Raw genomic sequence first — 13,370 nt, forward strand, 5'->3', positions numbered from 1 at the left:
ATTTTTATATCATTAATACATACAATTTACTTTTTAAAAGTTAAACTAATTAAAAAATTGATTTGGGAAAATATTTTAAAAAGACAGCAGATAACACACAAAGACTAGAAATGTAGAGATAGCTTAACATTGACCTACATGGTCATGTCCATGTCCATGTCCATGGACCTATGTCCAAATACTTAACCCAAAGTTTACAATAAGGTATTGTAAATACCCTATTAAAAATTCAGACTTCTCTGATATGAAAAGAGGGACAAAAAATTTACTTGGATTTTCCAGATCTTGAATGAATCCCCATCCTCAACTCAGAAATGTGGAAGAGATAGTTACATATTACATACCATATACCATATAAGCTATTAAAGTTTAAAACTACATTAAGATTTTAGGGATACATAATATATATATTTATAAATTAAATACATATACTACTATATTAATATATTATGTACATATACAGTAAAACAAAAATAGAAATAGAAATGATGAGACAAGCAGTATTTTAAAATATTTTAAATTTTATTTCTTAATGATATGAAAAAACCTTTTTATTCTTGAGAATACTATGATGGAATATACTTCATAATTAAAAACAGACAGACAAAATTATGTATGTCCTGGGAAATTGGATAGACTTGTAATGGTTAGTAATCATTAAATTAATGTGATCAGTGTGGCTAGTCAAGCAGGTGAATTTCAAGTATGGATACTTTTCTATTGAAAGATATACACAGCAACAATCACATTAATAGATCATAACTGTCATTGAGCAAAAAAGCTTTTCAGCAGGAGTCATATTTCTTCCTATATTGATATTCACTATAAACAATGCAACAACAAAAGCAAAAGAGAATTGTTTCTGATTTCACCTCAGCAGCAGCTTTTCCATATGAATCCATTCCTCTTTCATTCCCTGATTCTGCTTAATGCATTACCTCAGACCTTAACTTTCTATTTATGTTTGAATACTTGAGTTGTGTTTTTGTATGAGCATGAGAAACAGTAAGAGAAGACCAGTTTGGCAGGACCTTAGAGTGCATGAAGGGGAGGAATGTATAAGAAGACTAGAAGGTAGACTGGAGTCAAGTAGTGAAGGATTTTAAATGCCAGAGGACTTGATATTTGATCCTAGTGGCAACAACAGTCATGTAGTTTACTGAGTGGAGGGATGACTTGGTCAGACCCAAGCTTATGGAAATCCACTTTAGCATGGATATGGAGAATAAATTAGAGGAAGGAGAGATGAGGCAAGGAAGCCAATCAGAACCCCATTAAACAGGTCAAGTGAGAGATAAGGACCTGAACTAGGGTGACAGTTGCTATGAGAAGAGAGAAGAGAGAAAGGGACAAAACGAGAAATGTTGTGCATCTAGAAATGTCAAGATTTGTCAGCTGCTTGGATGTGGGGATAAATGAAGGTGAGAAGTCAGAGATGACACCAAGGTTTTCCACCTGGATGACTAGAAGGATTGTGATAGCTCTCAACAGAGATAGGAAAGGTAGGAAGAGGGTTGGATTTCAGGGGAAAGATAATGTAATGAGATCTGTGGTACAAAATGCAACCCATTCATATGAGATAATCCTGTGAGATTTGTTTTATCCCAAACAAAAAAGGGAGAAAGTAGAGAACAGGGCTCTTATTCATTTGTTACTTCCCTGAAGTGGAGATTCTAGCTTTTTAGGGGCTGTGAGGCTCCCTGTCACAGGAAAGGATCTGAAGGAAAGGGATGTGGGTATATTAGGGGGTTGGACTGGGATTTTCCTAATGGCACTTGTCCAATAACTCCTTTGGAGTTAGATTATAACTGCCCAAAGGGACAGAAGCAAACTTGTGAGAGCTTTTACAACTGAAGGAGTATTAGACTGTTATGACTGAAAAATAGGTATGATTGGATTGAAGAAAAATCCAACAATTGACTCCTGGAAAGTGAGTGAGATATGACATAGGGTCATGGTAGAGTGAAATGAGTGGAGAAGAGAACATGAGTTCAAATGCAGACGATGCTTCACCTGTGTAATGGTGGGCAAATCACTCAATTATATGGGCCTCATTCTCCAATGTAAAATGGATTTAAATTTTTTTTTGTACTCTAACTTCCATCTAAGTTTATTTTATTTTTTTAAACGGAGTTGTTATTTTATTGTTTTAGAGAATTCTCTCTGTCAATGTCTAGCTGCACCTGCATATTAATTTTATAGTCTTTGAGAGTTGCCCAGGTCACTGAGAAGTGACTTGCCTAGGATCATACAGCCAGTAAGCATCCCAGAACGAACTTGAACTGAGTTCTTCCTGGCTGAGAGACAAGCTCTCTAACTACTATTCCGTATCTCATATTTTCAACATCAACACACTCTTATTCCCTTTCCCCTCTATCAGAGGTGGCATGGTGTAGCAGAAAGAGCCCCATATCCTCAACTCTGAGTTCAAATTCTGTTTCTGTCACTTAATTCTGCCACTGTGACTTTCTCTGTAAAATGAGGGTGGTAGGGTGGTAGACACTCTCCTAGGTCCCTTCTAGGGCTAAATCCTATAGAGACCTCCCTCACCTCTATTTAAATGAAAGTCTCGGAAATGCAGCTCCAATCCCGAAACAAATCTTCATTTGGCTTTGCCCGGGTTTCCTTCCACCCCCCCACCCCCACACCAAAGCTTCTCGGGATGGTCACACGGAAGAATAAAACCAAGCCGAGAAGATCCAACGGACACCTCCCCCATTGAAGACTGTGTATGCAAATCGAAATACCAGGAAGTAGCTGGGAACCTTTCAGCCAACCCCCAGAAACCCAGCTTAGTTCCTCTCTGGCTGCCAGAGGCTGGGTGCGTGAGCTTGCTTCGAAACTCTGGGACGGCTCCAGACTTTTTCCTGGCCCCGAGAAGAGCAGCCCCCCCCCCCCCCCCCCAATCGCTGGTGGGTCTCACATAACACAGCAGCCACAACAGAGTAGGGACTTTCCCCTTTCTACCAGGAAAGATTGAAATCTTTCCCCCAATCCTCGTTCTCTTCTCCTTCCTCTCCCTTCTCCCCCTTCCCCAAAGCCTCCCTGGGCTTCGCCTCCCTCACTGTCTTCCCCACCCCTTCTTCCAACTGGATTGAAGTCACCGTGGAGCTCCCGCGCGACACCCTAACTTTGCAAGCCAGGACGGTGAGTAGCGGACCGGGATCGTGGGACTCCGTAGTTCGATCGGGATGGGATGAGAGGAGGCGTAGTTTAGGGGAGAGGCGCCGAGGCTGCTTAGAGAGGAAAGCCTTGGGTCGGGGCTCAAACTGCCAGAAACAGATTTGCACGTCTGCAAACATTTATTAAGCACTGACTTTGTGCCGGGAGAATAGTGTTGAAATGAGGGCGGAAAAGCAAGCTGTTGGTCCAAAAACCAGAGAAAGGAAGGAGAAAAGGGATGGGGGGGGGGGGGGGAGAAGGGGGAGGGAGAAAAGGAGAGGGGAGAGGGCGAGAGAGGGCACAGCAGGGGAGAGGGAGAGAGGGAGACAGTCAGACAGACAGACAGAGACAGAGACAGAGAGAGACACAGAGAGAGAGAGACAGAGAGACGGACGGACAGACAGACGGAGACTGAGTGTTGCTGGGGGGAGGGGGAGGTACAAGAAAAGTGCCCGGCAGAGAAGAGAGAAGTGGGGCGCGCAGAATCTCTTGGTCAACTGGAGTGGGGAGAAAGCTTCTCTCCCTTCCTGGCATCTCAGCCCTTGATTAAGGTACCCTTAGGTTTGTTGGTTACTGGTTCCCGCCCCGCTTTCTTGGCCTCAAGAAAAACGAGTGGGCGGCTGCCAAGCAGCGGGCAGGAGATGGGGGTTGGAAATCACTGCAGGTGTTTTACCTGTCACGGGCTCTGAGCCCCGGAGGGGCGTGGTGTTGTGGGGGTTCGCCGGCTGCTGGGGGATGGGGGTAGAAGGTGGTATTTTTTGTTTTGGTTTGACTTGGGGAGTTGGGATAGTTGGATTTCCTTGAAAGCTGTTCCCTCTAACAGTGTGTGCTGGGTTTCGGAGAGTGGGAGTGGATGTTGTGGGATGTCCTTCCAGCAGGTAGAAAAGATTGCTGGGCTTTCTCCGCCGCTAGTGCGCCTTCCCAGGAGGTAGGGTGAAGTTACCTTCTCTTTTCCTGTGCGGGACCGCAACGATCAAGGGGTAGAGGTATGTGGAGGGAATTTTCAGATTTCGAAATACAATCAGTTCTCTTCTCTGGGAGAGGGTTAGCGATTAGAGTTAGAAGCAATCTTCTTTTCTAGATGAAGATTCTGAGGCCCAGAAAAGGGATGGCCACACAGGTAGCGAGTGACTGAGCTAGGATTTTACTTCCAAATCAGCTGAATAAGATTTGCTCTATCTGTGAACCGACACCAAGCGTAAACCTAATGTCGCCTTTAAAAAAAAAAAAAAAGCGTTTCTGGCTAAAGAGGAAGCTGAGTTTTGTGTTGAATGTCTTCAGGGATTCTGGTCCTACCGTTATTGGGGGACATGGCTTGAGGAGACATCTGATAAGCTGTCCAGCCCTTTAGTAAGGAAGTGAGAGTTATTTTGAGACTTACAGAGGTTTGCTTTTCCTTTACACTGGGGGAAGGGTGTAGCTGCAGTCCCAACTTTTCCTGCATGATCTCGTTTGCTTTAGCTTTTTCCAGAGTTCAGTTAATGCATTTGAACTTTTTGACTTGATTTTTAAGTTTGTTGAACCACTCTGCAGAGAAAGAGGGAGATATTTTAAGGATCCAAATTGCATCCAAATTCAGTCGAATTGCTTTATTTCCAAAATATTAGGCTGGTAGGATTTTTTCTCAATTTGTTGGTTTCTTACCCAATATTTAGTCTGACAAACTTATGCTGCACAGATATAGACATACTGTCTTCACTGTGTAAGAACGGGAGTCTCCGAAATGTATAATCTCATCTCTATAAAATAAGACATTCCCCTAACAATAAATAATAATAAATTAAAAAAGCTCTAGAGTTTCTGTCACTGTTTGGAGTCCAAAGACAATGTCTGGGCCTGAAAAATACGTAAGTGTAGGAGAAAAGAGGAACATTTGGAGGGTCAAAGGAGATTTAAAAAAGTAAAAGTAAAAAAAAAAGGTCAAGAAAAGATGTTAGAAACAAAAAAGATTAAGATTTTTCCACGTGTGGCATCAGCATCTTAAAGAAGAAGAAGAAGAAGAAGAAGAAGAAGAAGAAGAAGAAGAAGAAGAAGAAGAAGAAGAAGAAGAAGAAGAAGAAGAAGAAAGAAAATTCAAGTTAATAAAAAAAATTTTGGTGATCTTTTGGACCTAGATGAGATTCTCAATATTAAATGAAGAAATTTCTAATCAAATAAGCCTCTTTATGAATTCTCTAAGACTTGGGAACTTTAACTCTTTATAATGTATATGGTAATAAAACATCAGTGATCACTATACTAAGAATGTTATTAAATGAGAAGAGTGATATGTAGGGAGAATGAAAACTAAATACTTTTTGGGTTGGTATGTCTTTTTTCTCTACTTAAATAAACATCACCATATAGTAGATAAATTCAGGAAGACTTTCATTCTGATCCCTTCTCAGACACTTACTAGTTTTATGACCCTAGTAGTGTCACAACCTTTTTATGACTCTTTTCTTCATCTGTAAAATTATCATATTAAGTGTACCTAGCCCATAGGGTTATGGCAAAGTTCAAACATGATAATGCATGTAAAATACTTTGTCAACCTTAAAAGATTAGCTAAATCTTTGGTTTAATGATTAGTAACAATTGTAATGAATGACTCTCCTTTCCTCCATTGACCATTTTAGTTACATCATGGTTTAGAAAGGTCTTGGTTTAATTTGATAAACTCTCAATTATCAATAATCTATTCAAAAATGTTTTTTCTATCCTGGGGAAGCATGACCCTAAATGCTAATAGTTGACTTTTTGTCACTTAATCAGGTTTGGTCTTTGTGTTTTAAATATATGTGGAAAGACTCCAAAAGCAAGTCTCTTTTTCTTTTAATTAATTCTTTGGATGGAAAAATAGTTCAGACCAGTAAACAAATAATTATGTTTATATTATTTAACATTTGTATCAAGAAAGGAATTTTTCAGAATTTTAATGGTTTGAAGTTATTCAAGCTATTAAGATGTTAAAAACCTTATAATTTGAAATACTTTTAATGAAAAGTTATGTTTATCTAAAATTAATTGAAATAGAAATATATAGCATCTATATAGACAGCTAGGCAGTACATTGGATGGGACTTGGAGTCAGGAAGAACAGAATTCAAATTCTGTCATGGACACTTATTAGCTGTGTAATATAGGCAAGTCATTCTTCATCTGTATAATGGGCATAATAATAGTTTCTACCACACAGGGTTGAGTGAGGATCAATCAATGGGCATAATAATAGTTTTTACCACACAGGGTTGAGTGGAGCCAGGAAGAGCTGGGTTTAAGTCTGTTCTATACCAACCACATACTGGTTATAGCGTGTTAAGTGAGTGCTATGTGTCACTCACTTAACTACTCCAGAGTCTAGACCACTCTGAGTATAAGTTGTAAAGAAAGTGTGTTAACCTGCCCTGTTGAAGGTGTTTCTTCATCAAGAAGTTTTGGATACCAATGGAATCATCAAAGGTCCAGTCCTTACCCTTATACATGTGTCATGATGGAAAAATACTGATATGCACACTACTACTTAAAAATTTCCTGAATTTAAAGGTGAATAATTTTGTCCACATATGTACACCATTAACATTAGGATATTTTCTTCCAATATTCATCAGGGATGAGATAACAATATTAATCAAAGGTAAGATTTAAATCAGACAAAAAAATTTCTCAGTAATAGAGGCTATGTATCTGGAACTGCTTTTGTATCTTCCACTGGATTCTTAATAGTAAGCATATATTAGAGTTATTTTATGCTTTACTCTTTTTCAGAGGGTTTTCACTTTTATTCTAGTTTGATCCTCTGAAAAACTTATAAGATAGGTAGATATTATTTTTGACATTTTCATGAGAAGAAATTGAGTCTCAGTGGTGAACAGAATAACCCAAGGTCACATGACTTAACCTAGGTCTTTGGACTACTGATCTTGTGTCTTTTTCATTACATCTTGCCATTGGGGACAGAGAAGGCATTCAGTAAGCATACTGTAGTACCATGGATAAAGCTATGGACCTGGAATTTGGACAGCTTGAGTTCTAATCCCATCTTAGAAACTTATGAATCTGTATGATCATCTGCAAGACATATGATGTCTCTCAACCCCAGTTTCTTTATATGGAAAATAAAGGTAATAATAATAATAGCACTTTCCTCTAGAGTTTTTTAAGAAAAAAATGAGATAATGTTTTAAAATATTTTATAAATCCTAAGTTGCAGTATGGGCAGCTGGTAGTACAGTAGATATAGTACCAAACTGGGAGTCAGGAAGACTCATCTTCCTGGGTTCAAATCTGGCCTCAGAAATTTACTAGCTATGTAACCTTGGAGAAGTCACTTAACCCTGCTTGCCTCAGTTCCTCATTTGTAAAAATGAACTGAAGAAGGAAATGGCAAACCACTCCAGTATCTTTGCCAAGAAAACTCCATATGGAGTCACAAAAAGTTATTCAAAATAAAACAACTAAACAACAAATTTATATCATGCTTTGTTATATTGAACTTTGGTTTCCATTAATAAAATTATAAGGTTGGGCTAATTGATTTCTAAAGTCTTATCTAACTTTAAATTTCAAGTTCCTCAGGGAATCATAGCAGAATTGGAAATGGAGGCTGAGTCGCCTCATATAATATATATAAATATATATATTATGCTGATAGATTATGTTTAACATGTTATATCACATGTAACATTCACACACATATATGTATATTTCTGAAAAAATTAGTAATTAAGGCAATGATTTCCTTGCCTAAGGTCCTAGCAAAGATTCGTCAATCTTTAGTAGAAAAAAAAAGTACAGAGTTTAATGAATTCAAACATCATTTATCACATTTCCATGTAAGGGGAATATAGTAATAACATCTTCCCCTGATTATACATGTTTCCAAAATGAGGAGTCTTTTAAACTGGACTTCATCTGTCTAAGCTTGATTTAAAGGAAAGATGATGAAAAGAAGGATAAGATGGGCAAGTTAATACGATGAGGTTGAAAGGAGAAATTGATTAATAGGGAGCATGATAAAGTTGAGAAGACTCAATCCGAAAAATACTAAACTCTTGCTTGATCAAATGGGTTGATGGGGATATGACGGGGGATGTAGACTCTAAATGATCACCCTAGTGCAATTATCAATAATATGGAAATAGGTCTTGATCAATGACACAAGTAACATCCAGTGGAATTGCATGTTAGCTGGGGGAGAAGGGGGAAGAAGGGGAAGGAAGGAACATTAATCATGTAACTGTGGAAAAATATTCTAAATTAATTAATTAAATAAAAATCTTCAATAAAAAAAACACTAAACTCATGTTCAACATACTCAGGTGCTTTCCCTTCCTAATGAACTGCCCTTTATTTCTGAATTTACTTAGTCTAGAGCTGCTATTTTTAACCTGAGGACTGTGAAGCTATTTTAAAAATTATTTCAACAATATAGTAAAAATTAATTGACTTTTTATGTAATCCTACATATTTTATTTTGGGGAGAAGAAATCCATGGGTTTAACCAGACTACCAAAGGAGTTCATGACATAAAAATTTAAGAACCTTTAGTATAGAGTATTGTTTGAGTTGTAGCATTTGGTGTCCCTAAATACTACTCAATGCAAACATCTTTGTTTTGATCTCCCCATCTCTTTGAGGGTCTTTTGTGTCATTTGCAACATCTACTATTTTGCCTGATGTGCCCCAAAAGTAGTCCCTTCTTGTGGGACCTAATTTTCCATCATTCTGGAGAATATGGTGTCCAGGAAGAGCAACAATGACCCATAGATTAAGTGGAGGAGAATTAGAGGTATTAGTGATTCTGAAAATGGTAAAATTTAGTGAAATTAATAGAAGAACATGGAAGAAAACATATAAAGAGTCTCTTTTGAATGTCACTAATATTGAAAAATTTGGCAATTTTATGGGACTTAAACATACAGTTTCTGTATTTTCTGACATTTAAGTGATGGTACTTTCTAAGTGTTTTTTCACCTTTCTCTTTCACAACTTCTTTTTTTCTAAATTTTTTATTTATTTGTTTTTAACATTCTTTTAAAATTTAGAGTTCTAAGTCTACTTCCTACCCATTTCCCTACCCATTGAGAAGGTAGGCAATATGAAGAAAATTATATATGTGACAACATTCAAAAATAGTTCTATATAAGCTACATTTCAAAAAATAAAACCAAGAAAAAATAAAGTGAGTAAAATTGCATTTCAGTTTGTACTTTGAGTTAATCAGTTTTCTATCTGGAGGCAAACAGCATTTTTTTTCAATTTCAAATTTGCTTAGATTATTTAGAGAAGCTAAATCTCACAATTGATCATCAGTACAACATTGGTATTGCTGGGCACAATGATCTCCTGCTTTTTCTTTTTTTCCCATTTTTCATCTGTTTATATACCTCTTGTCATGTTTGTCTAAAACCATTCCCTTTGTCATTCCCCTCTGTACAATAGTACTCCACAATCAAATGCCACAACTTATTCAACCTTTCTCTAACTGGTGAGCATCCCAATTTTCAATTCTTTGCCATGACAGAAAAACCTACTATAGATATTTTTGTTCAAATAGGTGCTATTCCTTTTCCTTTGATCTCTTTGGGATACAGACCAAGTAGTATTGCTGGTTCAGAAAGTATGCACAATTTTATAGACCTTTGGGGCTATGTAGCTCTAGATTGCCCTCCAGAACGATTGAACCATTTCACTACTCTGATAGTTCATTAATGTACCTTTCCCCCCACCCTCATCCCCTCCAGCATTTGTCATTTCTGATAGATGTGAGATGATACCTCAGAATTGTTTTAATTTGCCTTTCTCTAATCAATAGTGAATTATAACTTTTTTTTCACATGGCTATAGATAATTTTGGTTTCTTCTGAAAAGTGCCTATTCCTTTCAATCATTTATCAATTGGGGATTGACCCTTGTTTTTCCATATTTGACTTAGTTCTATACTCAGCATATATTTGAGAAGTGAAGCCTTCATCAGAAAAACTTACTATACAAGTTCTTAAAATTATTTCATTGTCTATGGTACCTTTTAGAAAAATAGTTTCCCTGATTTTCCCTTTTAATAAGATCTCTTTTTAATTTTGCTTTGTCTGAGATCATGATTGCCAATACCTATCTATTTTACTTTAGCTGAGTCATACTAGCTTTTGCTCTAACCCTTTCTTTTAACTTTTTGCATGTCTTTCTGTTTCAAATGTGTCTCTTATACAGCATATTAGATTCAGGTTTCTAATCCATTCTGCTAACTGCTTCTATTTTATGGATGAGCTCATCCCATTTATAGTCACAGTTATTATGATCATTTTGTATTTCTCTCCATCCCATTTTCCCGATTTCTTCTCTCCTTTTTTTTAATACTGCCCTCCCTCAAGTCTATTTTGCTTCTCACCACTGTCTCCCTTAATCCATCTTCCTTTTTATCACCTCCCTCCTTTCTCTTATTCCTTTCCTCCCCTATTTCCCTCTTCAGTAAGTTACATTTCTATTAACAACTGAGTGTGTATGTATATTCGGCCTTTTTTGAACCCATTCTGTGATGTTCTAGCTGCTAGAATCTAGCATTATTTGCTCCTTCCCCCATTATAAAGGTTTTTCTTTGTACTCCTCTTTTATGTGAGGAAATAAACTTCCCCATTTTACCTCTCCCTTTGGTCTTCTTCCAGTGAATCACCCTCTATTTTTTTTGGAAATCATTCCAATATAATTGACTCATATCCATGTTCTCTGTCTACGTAAACCCCTTTCAACTGTTCTAATAATGATAAAATCCATTTAGGAGTTACATGAATCATTTTCCCATGTAGGAATATAAACAATTTAACTTTATTGAGGCACTGATACTCCTCTGTGTTTATCTTTTTATGATTTTCTTGTGTCTTGTGTTTAAATGTCAAGTTTTCTATTCATTTCCGGTCTTTTCATCAGGAATGCTTAGAAACCCTCTATTTCATTAACTATCTATTTTTCTCCTTGAAGATTATACTAAATTTTTCTGGGTAGGTTATTCTTGATTATAAACCTAGTTGGCTTCACAATATTTAAATTATTTCTTTTTGGCTGCTTGAAGCATTTTCTCTTTGCCCTGAGAGCTCTGGAATTTGGCTGTAATATTCCCGGGAATCTTCATTTTGGTATTCTTTTTGAAGATGTTCAGTGGATTCTTTCAATTTCTATTTTTTCTTCTGAATCTAAGATATAAGGGCTTTTTTTTCTGGTCTGTGCTCTGGACTTTACCCAGGAAGGGGCCTGGATCCCCTGCAGCAACAGGTGTTAGTACTCTATCTTAGAATTACAACCAGGGACTCTGCTCTCTTGTGACTGACTCCCAGTGTTCCTCTATACCCTGGTACTGCAACCTCTAACTGCATATGGGCAATAGAGTTGCTATTCAGTGCTAGCCATACCAGTGTCAGCAAAAGATCTTCTGCAATCTCTTCTCACCAGTTGTCCAACCCTGATATTGTCTTTGAACTAAGTGTTCCCAAAGCTGCTGATGCTGTCTTCCACTCAGGTGTTAGAAAGTTCTTCTGCTGTATATCTTAAGTTTTCTTAGTCCAGAAAAATATCTCATCCTTATCTTTTGTTGGGCATACTGCTCCTGAATTTGATTTGAGGTGTATTTTAAAGTTGTTTGAAGGGGAGTGTTGAGAGTTAACATGAGTTACCTCTAATATACCATCTTGGATGCCACTTTCACAACTTCTAAAAATATAAATCTAAACTAGGGAAGGGAGCAGGACTAAGAAGAAGGCTGAAGATGCAAGCTGGAGTGAGAATCTTTGGTTTTGAGAAATTTGAACTTCCTTGTTTGAGATTTTTAAAGTTTTGGCCCCTCCCTGAGAATGTCTTGATTTCAGTTAACTGGAAGAATAATGATGAAATTCTGGGTGAAACATTCTTGGTTAAGAACCTCATGACAGTAGATAACCAGCAGATATTGCACTTTCCAGCAAATGCTGAAGAGACAGCAAGAGCTTCCATTTTTATCTCACTAGATCTTTCTTCATTCTTGTTTTATACTAAACAGACTTCTTTTTCTCTCCCTGAGCAGAGCTGTGGGGAAGTAAATTTCTTTATTCACCCAGGGAAATATTCATCATGGATACTTCTCTGCTAGCAGAGTTGTAGTGTTTCAATTTGGTTTTGGAAGGAAAGAGAGGTAGAACAACCCAATTAAGAAACATGAAAAAGATCATCACTTCTCAGCTCTACTCTATGCTCACTTGGCTACTCTAACTCTTTTCCTGATAATTTGGTGATAAACTTTATTATTTAAAAATGATCTCATATTAATTACATTTTATAAGACCAGGGATTATTAACATTTCTGTGTTTGTAATAGACTCCTAGGTGGTCTCGTGTCCTCTATGGACTCCTTCTGAGGATAATTTTTGTAAAAACATAAAATGAAAGACATAGGTTTACAAAAGAAACCAGTTTTAATGAAATACCATTATAAAAATGTTTTTAAAAATCAAATTCTTGAACTCTAGGATAAGAACTTCTGGGCTGGAGGTAGGTGGATGAATGAAACCTCTTTTACTGCTTCTTTAGTTGAATTCTTCTACTTGCCTTTTGAGAAACCCATCAGCCTCCAAATCAGACCAACTGGGAGTTTGGGGAAGGAATTTATAGCTTATAGGATCAAAGGTTTAAAACTGTAAGAAGCCTCAGAGGTCATCTGGTCTAGCCTCCTCCCCTGATCCCTACTATTTTATAAATGGGGAAAATAAAATCCTGAGAAGTTAATAAGGAGTACATACAGGATTGAACTGAGGTCTGTCTTAAAATCAAATGCTTTTTACATACATCCTGCTCTCCCCACCCCAAACACATACACACAATGTGAGACAATATTTCTACATCATGCTTTCTTTTTTTTTTTAAGCCTGCCATCTTAGAATCAGTGATATATATATATATATTGGTTTTAAGACAGAAGAGCAGTAAGACCTAGACAATGGGGGTTAAGTGACTTGCCCAGGGTCACACAACTAGGAAGTATCTAAGGCCAGATTTGAACCAGGGGTCTCAAATCTCTAGGCCTGGTTCTCAATCCACTGAGCCATCTAGCTGTCCCATATCATTATTTTTTTATAGTGTAGTCACCGAATACTTATAGTGCTAAAAGTTTGTTCATTCATCCCAAAACAATAAGTACCCTTTTTATGTAGCATGCTATGTTAGAGATATCTGATATAAAGTTTAGGTAAGATACCTAACCTTGC

General features: G+C 37.2%; 1 protein-coding gene across 6 annotated transcripts in view; it reads left to right on the plus strand.

Annotated features, from left to right (window-relative positions):
• LYN (LYN proto-oncogene, Src family tyrosine kinase) overlaps positions 1 to 13,370 on the plus strand; it is a 221,729-nt gene that overhangs the window by 59,598 nt on the left and 148,761 nt on the right. For 3 of the 6 annotated variants that reach the window (XM_056823925.1, XM_056823931.1, XM_056823930.1), the window contains exon 1: positions 2,783 to 3,147. The exons of 2 other annotated variants lie outside the window; for them this stretch is intronic. The gene's annotated coding sequence lies outside the window, so the exon portion shown is untranslated. Of the gene's footprint in view, positions 1 to 2,753; positions 3,148 to 13,370 lie in introns of those variants that run through there. One more of the 6 variants, XM_007487109.3, reaches the window with a different exon arrangement.

This window comes from Monodelphis domestica, chromosome 3, assembly GCF_027887165.1.
Source record: "Monodelphis domestica isolate mMonDom1 chromosome 3, mMonDom1.pri, whole genome shotgun sequence".
Classification (NCBI taxonomy): domain Eukaryota; kingdom Metazoa; phylum Chordata; class Mammalia; order Didelphimorphia; family Didelphidae; genus Monodelphis; species Monodelphis domestica.